This window comes from Bison bison, unplaced genomic scaffold (genome assembly GCF_000754665.1).
Source record: "Bison bison bison isolate TAMUID 2011002044 unplaced genomic scaffold, Bison_UMD1.0 scf7180017850616, whole genome shotgun sequence".
Taxonomy (NCBI): Eukaryota; Metazoa; Chordata; class Mammalia; order Artiodactyla; family Bovidae; genus Bison; species Bison bison.
In genome coordinates, this window is record NW_011481189.1 from 3,834 (window position 1) to 19,245 (window position 15,412).

The following is a 15,412-nucleotide window of genomic DNA, read 5'->3' on the forward strand; positions in this document are numbered from 1 at the left end:
AAGTTTTCTATAATTTTCTTGCAACTAAAAGCATCTTACAGCTAATTTGGAGAAAGGGATTGTCCATCTCAGACTTACTTGCTCAAGTAGAAGGCAAAAACAGGTTCAGAAATGGCACTTTGATTCTTCAGTTTGTCAACTATGGGGATGGCTCCAATGAAGGATATGTTGGGGTAGTTCAAGCCCAAGACACCTGCAAAAGGTATAATCTGAGAGCCATTTTCCGCCATGCTTAGACCGAACGGCTGTTCAGTACTTACAAGGTCCCCCATCTGTGGGAGAGAAGAGTGTTCCCACTTACAGATACGTGAAGTAGGGCTAAGACTGGGCTGGGGTGCATTGCCGTTAGATCCTCAAAGAGGAATTGAGGCTGGGCTCTGTCTTTGGTGGACCTCAGACGGCTAGACCAAGCTGGGAGGGGAATTTGGATTCCATTTGTGAGAGGCTGTGAATTTTAAAACATCTGCCTTTCTGAAAAACACCACCCGAGTGAGTCAAATTGGCCTTGTGGCTTCTGTCCAGGTGGGGCAACCAAGAGTCAGGCCAGGACCCATTGGTGCCACCTTGTGGACAAAATGATTGAGAGCAATATAGCCTTCTCTTTGGCATGACCCAATGACAAGAATGGACTGCATTCTCTGTAAGGTACTGTGCATACTGCACCTGTCCAGGAAGACAGAAGCTGAAAACACAATCTTGCTTGCAAGGTTCTATGAAATTACTTCCTGGGAAATCACTTTTGGGCATATGTGTGTATTTCTGTGAGTGTGTATGAAAGAGAAAGAGAGGGGAACTACTCAAGTACTTTGGGGAGGCAGGCCATAGGTTTTATTAGACTCTCAAAGGTCCCCTAGAGTGAGAAGTCATTTATCAGGCCCCCTGACACCTCTGGCTTCCAGTTTCCCACTCTGAATACTTGAAACCCTTGACTGCCCCCAAGGTCCCCAGAACAGTTTTATCCTGTCCCAAACACCCCACAGCAACTGCAGTTCTGAAAAGTCAGCCCAGCTACACCACTTACCACATGTGTGACTTCAGCAAGGCCCTTTCTGTCTGTACCTCAGTTTCCTCGTAAGTCTCCTGAGCTAATCAGACCACCTGCTTGTGGGGTTGTTGCAGGATTAAACCAGTTATTACCTGAAAGTGCCTGGAACAGTCTGTAAATATATGTGGGTTCTTTTATCCCCTCTTCTCCCTACCAGTAAAGTGAACCTTGAACTGTTCATGGGCAGAGGAGCTGCAAGTCCATACCTCAAGTCACTCTTGGGTTAGCTAATCTGTTTGCTCATGTGTCACCACGGGCACTGCCTCCCCAGAGACATGATCCTGTGGGTAAGATGGCCAATGTCTATGGGATGTAGGGTAGGAAGGGTCCTGCCAGATGGTCCTGAATCTGTTTTGCAAGCAGTGGTCACTACATAGCCAGTCCTGACTCAGCTTCTGTTTACACGTTACCTGAACAGTGTCCTAAGCAAGAAATCCCTTCATGTTCCCAGATCCATAGGCGATGCTGAAGGTCTTTTGGGTAGGCCAGAAGGTGGAAGACTTGTAATGTCTAAACCTAACTTGTGTAGCTGCAGACACAAGAGATGAGTGTCATCAGGTGCCAAGGTTTGAAGCAGGGCAGCAGCCAAGTGAATGATGGTCCGGGTAGGGGGTGTCTGTACTCACAACTGGCTGGACTGGGGCAAAAGTGGGAGGGCACCCACAAATCAGATGAGCCTGTGTCAAAGATAACCTGGAATTCCTGAGGGGGTGTTCCAATGGTGATGTTATCCATGTAGAGCATCTAATGGGAGAAGAAGGGAGTGGGTTAGTGCAGAACTGGCTACCCTCTATTCCCACACTGATGCCTCCCTCTGGGTGTCACATATCTCTTGAGATCACTTTCTAACCACTGTGCAGCTCACAGACTTTGGTCACAGAGGTGTCTGCATTTGATATATTTTTCCTGTGCTACATTGTATGCAGAATATTGATTCTAAGACCAGGCGTTGAAGTGGTACCTCCTGCGTGGCAAGCCCAGAGGCATAATCACTGGGCCTCGAGGACCACTGGACACCCAGGGAAGTCCTGGTGCCTTCATTTGAGAAACTCTGTAGTCTCTTCAAATCCAGCCTTAGCACCCCCTTCTGTAGGAGGTCCTTCTTGATCAACCCCAGCCACTCCCTCTATACTCAGAGCACATCCAATCAACACCACACAGGTGACTTTCATTTGACATGTTTTTATTCTTTGCGTATCTCTCAGGCTGGCATGGGCATTCTTGAAGACAGAATAAGCCCTTTTCTAATCTAATAACAGTAAGCACTGTGTTAGATTCTTATGGCCTTATATGGAATACGGGTTCAGTAACTTTACTGCTGTGGTTCTTGCATCTGTGGAAACTGAATTCTTCTGCCTGGGGATTCACAATTGCTTTGCAGTTGGTTCTACCTTTTAATCAGTGATGGTTCACTCTTCATCTGTAACTGAGTGACTCCCTTAGTTCAGAAAGATCTGCTGTTTCTGCTGCTAAGTCTCTTCAGTCATGTCCGATTCTGTGCAACCCCATAACAGGAGCCCACCGGGCTCCTGAGTCCCTGGGATTCTCCAGGCAAGAACGCTGGAGTGGCTTGCCATTTCCTTCTCCAATTCAGGAAAGTGAAAGGTGAAAGTGAAGTCGCTCAGTTGTGTCTGACTCTTAGTGACCCCATGGACTGCAGCCTACCAGGCCTCTCTGTTCTTGGGTTTTTCCAGGCAAGAGGACTGAAGTGGGTCCCCATTGCCTTCTCCTCAGAAGGAACAATCTCCATCAAACTAATGATGCTTCTATGACACAGAAATGGACGTTTACCTGCCACCTGGTAATTTCTGGGCCCAGTCACCAAGACAAAGACTTGAGGATGATAGTGCCTTCTCCTGGGTGGGGCTTCTGTTGCCCAGGGATTCTGCCTCCTGCAGGAGCCCCAGCCCCAGCATCCCACCTGGCATCTCCAGATGAGCCCCAGTGCTAAGCTAGAGCACCAGGAGGCGCTGTGGTGCAGCATCCCCTCAAAACACTCACATCCATGATGTTCCTCAGGGGATGAATAGTTATATTTAAGCCACGAGAACAAATCTGAGACAGTCTGTAAGCATGTTCCTTCAATAAATTGTTCAGCATGTTTTTTCCACTGAGGGTTTTTCTCATGGTCTTCACTTTTGTTACAGGTATTCTTTCATCAAGCATTTGACAAAGAATAGGCTACAATTAGCTGTCAGTGTTAAGGTATAACTGTCATTGCAATAGCACTGTGTATTTTCTCATCATTTTTATGAGTCAGCTTATTATATGAATTTTATGCATATGCCATGGTAAAGACATAGGTTTGAATAAAGATTCTGTTCTGTAGTGTTAGGTAAGCCATATGACCACATGGGTTCCAGTCTCCCCTTCGGTAAAATGGTGGAATGTAATGATTCAAACCCTCCAAATAGAATATCTTGGGGATAAGTGAAGTGATGGATATAAGGTGCTTGATAAATATGAAGTCTCAACAATGACAGCCATTAGCACTGCTGTTGCCATCCCACTGTATCCTTCTCATAGAAGCTCAGGGAAGGAGGTAGAAGGGGGATTCCTATCCTCTTTTACAAGGGAGGAATTTGAAATGCAAGAGGTTTGTGAATTGGCTGTGGTCACACTGCTTGTCAGATATAAAACAGTGTATATAAAACAGTGTATCTTTCTCCAAGTTGTCAGAGAAGAGAGAGTTGAAAGAAGAATCCAAGATATAGGGAACAAGTAAGGAAAATTTGGATGCTTGAGAAAGAAGGAAGAGTCAAATGAAAAATTAAAAGAAAACAACACAGAGAGAAATACACTCAGAGCCTTCCAAAGAGATGGAGAGATAAATGATAGTGATACAGAGATGCAGACATAGACATATACACACTGAAGTAGAGAGGGAACAAAGAGGGCATGCTAAATAAAATGTAGAAGAGTGCTATTCCACAGGACCACACCTACATCTGCATTGACTGTGCACTGAACAATTGCAAGGAGTTCTAATTTCAATAGGTCATGACATGACTGGACCCCAAGAGTTGTGCAGCTATGCAAATCTACACCAAGACCCTTGGGACCCACAGTTCCTATAGTAATGTACTTATCAATAAGTAAGGGTTGAACTTTAAGATTGTCAGGGAAATATTTCATTCCCTTCTAAACCTGATGAATAGAATAATCAGATGTAAAGAAAAATCACAGAAATGAATATGATGTGGCTTACAGTCTCCATACTTACATGACTCTGTAATCAGAGAAGGCCACCAGCTCGAGGAGCACAAGCCACTTCATGCTCTTTCCTGGCTCCAAGTACTCAGGGAAGTTCAGGTTCTTAGCATGTAGTGGTGACCGGGAGCCCCTAGTTATATATGCTCTGACATGCCCTAGTTTAGCCCTTTAGGTCACTAATAGGTCTGAAAAAAACACAAAGGTCTCAATAAAATCTTAACCTTCATCAGTGTCCTTGGCGAGTGGACTTTGAAGCTTCTCAGAATACAGAGAATTGAACTGTAATCTCTTCTTTGAAGCTTGATTGGAAAATCAAACTGATCTGCATGGATATCTAAGAAGATGGAGAACCTTGCATACTTCTAGAAAAAACTGCTAAGAACATCATGAAAATGGATACTAAGAGCCATGCTCGACATTCTTGGTTTCATGTCATCTTCCTAGCTACTTCATGAGATATGCATTGCTGTCTTCATTGGAAAGGAGTTTGCTAGGAGGATAAGTTGTCAAATGGCAAAGTGAAGACTTCAGGGACAGCCCAGGGACATGCAACAGGCTTTAGGTAGTGGGTCTAATGGCAGACATCAGAGGCACCTATGATGCCAGTCTGCATCAAAGATTTAGGGCAGAGTAGTACTTTAATTGCATGGTTTCATTATTGGAAGAAATGTCATATGCATCCACAAGATATTTTATATCATCCAACAACTATACAAGGAAGAAGTGTGTTCTAGGTTCTGGGTTAAAGGCTTCAAAGTCAAAGTTGATCAAGGCAAAAGTAGTCTTTTCTTAAGAGAGCTTGCAGCCTTGTTCTCACAAACTCATGGCCCCAGGAGGCAAGAGAAATGATATTAGAACTAGGTTGCTATGTTGGACACTGGGCAGCCCAGGCCTTACCACTGGGAGAAGCCTTTCCTACACTTCAACCATTCTGGAAAGCAGGCCAATTGGACATGTTTTCAAGAGAAATCATTGCTGGAGTCCAGCTCCATCAGCCAGGGATTCAACCTGAAGAGATGAACGGTGTCGGCGAGTAATGAGACAGCCTCTCAGTTTTCTTGGGCTGCCTATTTATTTCAAGTGTAAGATTTTCGTTTATACTTTTACAAAAGCATTAGGTCAGAGGTTTGACATTTTAAGTTCCCCCTCACCCAGATTTATTATGTCCATAAATCATTGTTGCTCTTCAAACAGAGTTCCTGCTTCAGTGATTCTCTCAGAATCAGCCTTACCCTCTATTATCTACTAACTCTAATGTGTCCTATAGTTAACTTGTGATTACATTGTAACTCATGCTACATTCCTCAGTTTACTACTTATCTTCCTAAATCCTGTTTGCCTCTAACATCCTGAGCTTACTGTCTCTTAAAAAGGCTTCTAGCTATAGTGTCTCTAAAAATTCCTAACTTCTATAAGCTATAGTAAAATATGCTGACTTTACAACATTCCTTAAATCTTTAACTTCTAACTATTTTAATTATTTCTAAGCCCTAAATTCAGTAAACTCCTTTGCCATAAACATTTTCCTCACAAATAGGCTTCAGATAGGAAGCCCTAGCGTGGCCTCAAGCTACAGCCTATGTGCTCATCCTCGAACACTCTTTTGTAAAAGTCCTTGAACAAATGTCAGTGATTAACTTTATGAATTATTCTTTGAGCATAGCTGCATAAGGCTTTATGCCTTCTCATGCTCCTCTCAAGAACAATAAGCACCTTAATATTCCTTTTCAGTCAACTCAGCCGAGGAGAGGAAAAAACAAGTCAGAATTACAAGGCCTAACTCCTTCATCCTGGGTCCGTCCCTGTGGAATGAGGGGAGGGGGCTGGGGCCATGCCTCCATTTTGTCAGTAATGCCTAACGTGGCTTCTGACAAATTAGAAGTTTGGATATTTATGTACAATCTACTGATTTTAATGTTAGAAACTAATTTTTTTTCCCCCAAAAAGCAGTGGGAATGAAATCTCCACAGTGATATGCTGAAATCAGCCTTCGGTCTCTGCAGGTTTTCATTTCTCTCCTAGAGTTGAGAGTGCAGTGGGGACAGAGAGGAATTTAATTCATGTTGGTTGATTTACAAAGAGACTGAATGCATACTGAACATGTTTGTTTCCTTTCTATTTATAAAGAAATATCACCGAGGACATACAAACCAACAAATTTAACTGCTGAAGATAAATGGATATATTTCTGATATAATTGCCTCCTAGGGTCTATGCCGTGAAAAATTTTGTCTGCCAAACCAAACATACAAAAAAAAAAAAAAAAGAAAGAAATAATAATTGTGAAATGTCTTCCCAATCAAAGAAGACAAAACAACTGTGGCAGCCAAGTAAAGACAATTGGGTTTAATGACTCATCCAGGATTCCCAGGGCCTATTCCTTCCTGAGATCTATCAATGACTGTCCCTTGAATACAACAGGAGCCTCTCCTAGTCACCAGATGTGTGTAGATGGGACACTGTGTCTTAACACTCATTTTTGCGCATTGTTTACATCCATTTCTGGTGGTTAAATCCCAACAGGGGGAATATGACGTCACTGACAAATGAAACACATATATGCCCTTTGAACTATGGTGTTGGAGAAGACTCTTGAGGAGTCCCTTGGACTGCAAGGAGATCAAACCAATCCATCCTAAAAAAAAAAAAAAAAAAAATCAGTCCTGAATATTCACTGGAAAACCTGATGCTGAAGTTGAAGCTCCAATTATTTGCCCACCTGATGGGAAGAACTGACTCATTGGAAAAGACCCTGATATTAGGAAAGATTGAAGGGAGGAAGAGAAGGGGAAGACAGGATGAGATGTTTAGATGGCATCACCAAGTCAATGGACATGAGCTTGAGTAAGCTCAAGGAGTTGGTGATGGATAGGGAAGCCTGGCATGCTGCAGTCCATGGCATTGCAAAAAGACTGACACAACTAAAGGACTGAATTGAACTGAACAAATTGAGAACAAAGGCTGATAAATCTAATTGCATCAAGTTGGTGACTAGCTGCCCATAACAACATATTACATAAGTGGCTTTAAAATTCAGAATTATGACTATGTTCAGAGTGGAATATCCTCTAAGGAAAAATAAAAATACTGCCCATCCAAAACAAAACCAAAGAAAATCAAAAGAAAAACAGAAAAGAAATCTGAAACTATATTCAACAACATATTGTTCCTCATATTGCTTCTGATATTGTGACAGAATCATATATACATTAACAGGTAAAAGCAAGACAATAATTAAAACTAATGTTCTGAAGTAAGCCTTTCAGTGGCTAGAAAAAAAAGTTCACTCATAACATAAAGAACTTTAATTAAAACCCTGCTGTCTTAAATCTTGAACTGAAATCATAGGTTTGTACCAACTAATTATATTCCTTTTTATTTTATCTTTTTAAGGAAAATGTGTACTTTCTACTCTGACCAATGTAAAGCCTACAAGCATTGACAACTTGATAACAGTGACTATTCTGAGGTCTACCATGTAGCTTCTAAATACATTTCCCATCAGACGATGCATGGATTCTTAAAGAGATGATGGTTGATTTCAGGACTGGGTAAAGAAATGCACAAAATAATCTTGGGAATCATGAAGGACCAGAAAGCTAAGGCACTTCGAAGCCCAATGGGGACTGGACAGAAAGTTTAGGAATCCAAATGAAAATGCCAAACATCTACCAGTTTGTTGGGCAGAATGATGTTTCTGCTTCTCAACACACTGTTTGTGTTTCTCATAGCTTTCCTGCCAAGAAGCAAATGTGTTCTGATTTCATGCTGCAGTCACCATCCACAGTGGTTTTAGAGGCTAAGATGAAGAAATCTGTCACTGCTTCCATCTTTTCTCCTTCTATTTGCCATGAAGGATGGGGCTGGATCCCATGATCTTAGTTTTTTAATATTTAAATTTAAGCTGGCTGAATGTGTCCAAATGTTAAGAGGCAACATCTTTTTTGTCACTGTGGTAGATTACTAGGGCACCAACTCACAATTCTGAGCACTGAGAAAGGAAAATAATCATCAATATTTAAGCTATTTTTGTTTCTACTAACCATATGTTATGTAACTACAAACAGTTCCAGGAAAACAAGGTAGACTGTCTCTTCTGGGGGTGATGAGAGAGTGTAGGGGAGCAGGTATAATACAGATGAAGCCTCAGTCACTGGCCTGCAGCTCAGCTACTGCTGTGGAGGTCTGGTTCTAATAGACGAAGGACTGGTACTGGTCCTGACCCACTGTGCTGGTATTGTGGACTCCTGCTCTAAACCCAATGGTGGGACAATCTGTAAGACAAACCACCCTGCTTCCTCCCAGTTTTTGAACAAATGAATGGCATTAAAATTGTTAGAGTGACAGATATTTCATCTTAAAGGAGAACAACCAAGTGCAACATATGACTACATTCTTTCAATAAACTGTGAAAATACATATGCTTTTTGAGAATCAGGGAAATTTGCACATGGACTGGATATTAAATGTTAATTTTAGTAGGAACAAAGAGCATTTTTTTTAACATCCCATTATTTTACCCCAAATACTCATTATGTACATTTTGTGAATTATTAATCTTGTCCCTAAAATAATTTAGGAAAAGTGAATAAGAAGTAAAAGAGAGAATGAAATGAGTGTCTCTCTTTATTTAAAAACAGATCTGCATAGCTGCTATGGATTGAATTGTGTCCATCCTTGACTCCCAATGTGATGGTATTAGGAAGTAGGGCCTTTGGGAGGTACCCAGGTTGACATGGGGTTTTGATGGTTGTCCCTCATGATGGGATTAGCCTCTCCCTATTTTTCTCTTATTCTCCCTCTTCCTCCTTCCCTTCAGCCACCACATATGAGAAGATAGCAAGAAGAGGAAGATGGATACAAGTCAAGAATGTCTTCACTCGTAACTCACCTGGCCACAACCTTGATGTTGCATAGTCTCCAGTCTATGACAACCTGTGGGACTAAGAGGTTAGTTTTGTAGTTATTGATGTCAAATGATATAACATAGGATTTATGAGACTCTTTTTATTATATTTGTTATGTTTGAAATCGTTTTGTACTAAGAAGTTTATAGAAAGTCCATTTTGGAGTTTCTGTCTTAGAGATACACTAGGGGCCCAAGATAGCAGATTCAGGCAGGTCCCCACTGAATGAGTGGTTGGAGGACCACCTGCTCCTTACTCCAACTCATCTCTTGTCATCTGAAAACCATCTCCCACACGTGACAACCTGAATGCTCCCCCACCCCGTCACCACACCATCTGCATCTCCATTATCCTACTAAGCTGAGTCATCTAGCTGGAGATGTTAATGATTCAGGACAGGGTCTGGAAGCAGAAGGAATGTGGACATTTTTAGAAAGAATGAACTGGGCAGACTCGTTCTTGGTTTTCCCTTCTTTAGTGCCATCTGCATGTGAGGGATTGGGCCTGGGCAGAGAGGAAGCCACAAGTAGGACTGCATGGATATTTTCAAGAGAAGGGACGAGGAATTCAGAACCCAGGAACCAGGAGGTGGTCAGCTTGCACAGGACCCAGGAGAGAAGGAAGAAGCACCGGGAAATGAATAGTGCCTGCCTGAGTCTTCCACTTAAACTTGGAGGTCACATCCATCCTGCTGGAATTCCTGCTAGAGATGTGGAGGGGAGAGAGCTGTACTCACTCCTACTGAGTCATAGGGAGAGGGACAGCCTGCCCCAGAGTCCTTTGATTCCACTCTAACGGTATCATCCCAAGCCATAGAGCAAATGGCAGGTGATCCAAAAGATGACCTACTTTAAATAGTATTTAAAATACTACAAAATTTGTCTAAGAGTCCTGGCATATCAAGTTTCCTGAGTTTTTTTTTTTTTTTTAAGCAGAGATGATTCATCAGCCTAATTTGGGTTTCTGCTGAGGAATCTATAAACGTCCCATGGGTAAATTCTGACTTTTAAGTACCTGATCTCGTCCCACAGAAACCAAATGATGGTAGGCTCCAGTGGGCAAGGCCTCTAAGGTCCTCGGTGTTACAGCAGCTGTGTGCCAAGTGGTCTACCACTCCCAGTTCTGATTCCAGGACCCATGAACATCACCAGACAGTCACAGCCCCCTGCCCACCAGAAGCGGCCTCAGCATCCTCAGCAACACCCACCTCTGAGCCTCTTGTCCACTGACTGGCACTGAGCTTCAGTCTGGAACAAGTGTTCCGGAGCAAGTCCAGTCTCCATCATCCAAGAGGTGGGAAACTGAACCCTGGGTTGTATGACTCACTCTAAAACTGCAGGTAAGTTAGTGAAGACTTGGGACCCAGGAATTCTGATTCTCAGACCAGGAGACTTCCAGGAAGGGAAAGATGAGAGAAAACTCCATTGCATCCACTGCTGGGCAGCTCTCAGATATCTGCAGGCACCAGAGTGGAAATTCCTTTCCCGTTGCCCCTCAAGTCTGATTCTGATTTTATCAGCAGACCTGCCTTCTTGTAGCAGCAGGAAAGCCATACTGCAGGCTGTTTCTTCTGAGTTCCAGGAACAGTGGGGGAGCCCCAGCTGGAGTGACCCCAGGAGGCAGTCGTGCAGGTGGTGACTGACTCACTCCCAACTCAGAATCCCCAGAGCTCCCACTCCTCATTCAGACAACACAGACCTTTGGGTGACTGGATAACATGAAACTGCACTCACAGTGAGAAGTATTCTCTTCTCAGCCTTCTGGCAACTTAGATAAGGGTCTTATGTTTCCTCATGGAACCCCTGGCTGAGGGAGGCTGAGGTCTGAGACTATCCTGGATGCAGGGGAATGTGTTCCCTCTTTGATGCTCCAAATAGTCCTTGGAGATTCAAAGGCCTTTAGAGAATTACAATCACCTATTTTTTTTTTTAAGGGACTTTGTTTTATGAATCTGGTTGGAGAAAAAGGACAGAAACTCAGGACAAGGCTGAACATCTCTGGGTCCCAGCTGATTGTGAGTTGAGTTCCAGCCACCAGGCTTCAGAGTCAGGTGCTGATGTTATTTACAAGCCACTTTTGAGGAAGCAAAAGAGGAAAGAGTTTTCAGGCAAAGAGTAATGTGGTAGAGGCCGTGGGAATCACACAGGGGAAGATGAAACAGGAGTCGTTACTTGTTTCTTTGCTCTATCAGTTCCTTGGTGTTTCTACTCCTGAGAACAAGTACATAGAGATAGTCAGAGGCATTGGTGGTGCCCCTGGCACATGGTGCTCCTGGTGATAACCAGTTTATGGGCATGTCCCTAAGTCCAGAGCATATTCAGCCTCATGATAGACCCAGGTTCTCCCTTCTTGGGAAGGCTGACATGCCTCATTGCTGCTAACTCATAGCTGAAGCATGGGATGAGGTCATGGTGGTTGACCTATAGGCCAAGTTCCAAGCATGGAATTAACATTGGCAGTGGAAGAATAGCTATTCATTAAACTTAGTTACCTCGGTCCTTAGCAGGGGCTACTTCCCATATCTAGAATGTTTTTCTCCCAGCTTTTTGCATGGCCAGGTCCTTCTCAACATTTAGCATCATCTGAAATGAGTCTCTCTCAGGCTTGCTTTCCCTGGCCACTGCACTCTCACAAGCACAGACCCTCATCCAAAAAGTGCCTAGACACTTCCCTCCATCAAAACAATAATTATAGTTACCAATGTGAAAAGGTGAGAATGGGATAAATTGAGAGTTTGAGATCAATATATGTATACTACTTTATTTAATAGATAATCAACAAAGATCTACTGTACAGCACAGGAATTCTGCTCAATAGTCTGTAATATCCTGTATGGCAAAAGAATCTAGGAAAGAATGGATACATATCTATGTATAAGGGAATTAATTTCTCATACAACTCAGGAACAAACAGAACTGAACATGCAACAACAGACTGGTTCCATATAGGAAAAGGAGTACGTCAAGGCTGTATATTGTCACCCTGCTTATTTAACTTCTATGCAGAGTACATCATGAGAAATGCTGGGCTGGAAGAAGCACAAGCTGGAATCAAGATTGCTGGGAGAAATATCAATAACCTCAGACATGCAGATGACAACACCCTTATGGCAGAAAGTGAAGAGGAACTAAAAAGCGTCTTGATGAAAGTGAAAGAGGAGAGTGAAAAAGTTGGCTTAAAGCTCAACATTCAGAAAACAAAGATCTTGGCAACTGGTCCCATCACTTCATGGGAAATAGATGGGGAAACAGTGGAAACAGTGTCAGACTTTATCTTTTTGCACTCCAAAATCACTGCAGATGGTGACTGCAGCCATGAAATTAAAAGACGCTTACTCCTTGGAAGAAAAGTTATGACCAACCTAGACAGCATATTGAAAAGCAGAGACATTACTTTGCCAACAAAGGTCCGTCTAGTCAAGGCTATGGTTTTTCCAGTGGTCATGTATGGATGCAGGAGTTGGACTGTGAAGAAAGCTGAGCGCCGAAGAATTGATGTTTTTGAACTGTAGTGTTGGAGAAGACTCTTGAGAGTCCCTTGGACTGCAAGGAGATCCAACCAGCCCATTCTGAAGGAGATCAGCCCTGGCTGTTCTTTGGAAGAATGATGCCAAAGCTGAAATTCCGTTTCTTTGGCCACCTCATGTGAAAAGTTGACTCATTGGAAAACATTCTGATGCTGGGAGGGGTTTGGGTCAGGAGGAGAAGGGGACGACAGAGGATGAGATGGCTGGATGGCATCCCTGACTCGATGGACGTGGCTTGAGTCAACTCCGGGAGATGGTGATGGACAGGGAGGCCTGGCGTGCTGCGATTCATGGGGTCGCAGAGTCGGACACGACTGAGCAACTGATCTGAGCTGAACAACTAATATTAATATTAATACAATGCTATAAATCAACTATGCTTCTATATAAATTAAAAGCTGAATTTTTTTTTTTTTAATGCTTACATGTAGAGACCCATGAAGTTCTTTCAACTTGCAGGATTTCAGATATGATGCTGGATATGGCAGAACAGGTGCAGAAATCTAGACATTTTCTGAGGTTATATTTTCCTGAGCTTTGGTGTATTTTGCTTCTAGTGGCACCTTTGTTTTGTCTTTGGAGGATCTAATACAAGGGCTTGGAGACACCAGCTTGGTGTTAGCTGAAGGATGAGAGGGAGGCACTAGTGGGAAAGTGAAATCACAGCTCCCTAGCCTTGGGTTGGGACACGGTTGAGGAACAACTTACATCCCAAGTTCTCTGTGAAAACAGGCTGTAGCTTCCCTCTCCATGACTTGCATGAAATCAGACCCAGACTGGTTTCATCCTTTTTCATGTCCTGCTTCCTCTGAGACCTCACTGCTTTCTCTGGGAGAACTTTAAAAAAAAAAAAAAAATTGGCTGCACTAGGTCTTCATTGCTGCTCAGGACTTCTCTATTTGCAGCGAGCAGGGGCTACTCTGTAATTGCAGTGCACTGGCTTTTCAATCCCGTGCTTCTATTGATGTAGATCACAGGCTCTAGGGCACTCAGGCTCAGTTGTTGTGGCCCACCAGCTTAGTTGCCCTGGGGCATTTGCAATCTTACCAAACCAGGACTCAAACGCATATCTTAAGCCCTGCATCAAAAGGGACAACACTCTGGAAGGAATTTGAAATAAATCACTCTTATATGAAACTTGGCACCATGGCCTATTTATCAGGAGACTGATAGAGGATCATCCCTGCTTCAAGCAACCTCCTGAGATCAGGACTGATTGAGGTTCCCCTCCCAAGGGTTCCTGCAAGATCTTGAAGCTGTCCTGCCATGTGGCTTTGTTCTTGCTTCAGTTTCTGAATCCCACACTAGAGCACAGCTTCCAGAGGGCAGGGCTGTCACCTGACTCACTTGTAAGTATACATCAGTAGATATTGTCTCATTCAGACCCTAATGTCAAGACAAGGCTAACACAAAGATCAGTTATTCTATTATGAGTGTTAGGTTACAGGTTCAATGACTGTAATCAAACCCTAAATAACATTGTTTTAAATACAACACAATCTCAATTCTCTGTCATATAGTGCAGATCTCTCCACAGAGATGAGGGCCCACTTCTTTCTTGTTACATCTTCCATCTATGCTACATACCTCTGGTCTAACATGGCTGCTCCAGCTCCTGTCATTATATCTGCATTCCAGCTAGTGGGACAGAAAATAATACTTCCATTTGGAAGTGACATATTACATCTACTCAAATTCTACTGGCCGAAGTATCTTCCATGGTCATGGCAAACCTGGGGGTGGTGGGCACACAGAAGGGCAGGGGAATGTGATCCTACTGAAGACCATTCATGATGAGTAATAAAGGCCACCACCCTTCATTCATGTCTCTGTAATTCATTCTTCTTTGGTTCTCCCCACACAGCTCTCAGTCTTATCACATCCTAGTAATAAGATCATCTGAGATGGGATGAAGAGAGTCTATTTCATTACCCCTTATAATTCCTGAATGAGGAGGTGGTGGAGTTGGTGGGTCCCCACAAACTCTTCCATGGCCTAGACCATCTCCCAGTCACTTTCCTTGGGGCAGCCTCTCCCCAGCTTCAGTCATGTAGTTCTGGAGGAAATTGATAATTATGTGTGCTGTTGGATCAGGGCCAAAGACCATGTCAAGCCAGTCATAAGACCCCATGTCCCTGCCAGGATGGCTGATCTAGGACTGTACATGTGATCTGAGAGGGGTCATTCAGAGAACACCCTTGAACTCTGATATCTGTAATCTTTCTTTACTAGCTGATGCCTTCAGGATTTAAAACCCTAGGGCAGGTAGCCTGGACTCCCTCACTAGGTGTAGAAGCCTTAAGGAAGAAAGTTGCCAGGCTAAGACCATCAAAGAAGAGCAAAGAGAAAGATTGAGGGTGATAGAGAATTGATGACTTCTGATTTCTTGGGTCCAGTCACTGAGATCTTTGTATTTCTCTGATTCTTGTGTCCTGGCTTCCCAGAATCATTTCGATGAGTCTCCCTTTTTCTTGAAGCCAGTTGGAGTAGGCCTCCTCTCAATTTTGATTCAGACTTGGTTCTAGATCCTTCACACCCAGACACAAACAGAGGTAACCATTTGTTTCAGCACTATTAAGAGTGAAATCCTTTATTCTTTACTGAGAATAGGGTGTGCAGACCACCAAATACAGTTCACCAGTATCCTGGGCAGCAGTGCCCAAAGTGTGAGTGAGTGTGTGTTAGGAGTGTCCTTACTGATTCCTGAACCACTCCAAGCAT

The 15,412-nt window shown here is 43.2% G+C and overlaps 1 pseudogene; it reads right to left on the reverse strand.

Moving 5' to 3' along the window:
* The window catches only part of LOC104995108, a 7,695-nt pseudogene extending 3,374 nt beyond the window's left edge, over positions 1-4,321 (reverse strand).
* Between the last annotated feature and the right edge of the window lie 11,091 nt (positions 4,322-15,412).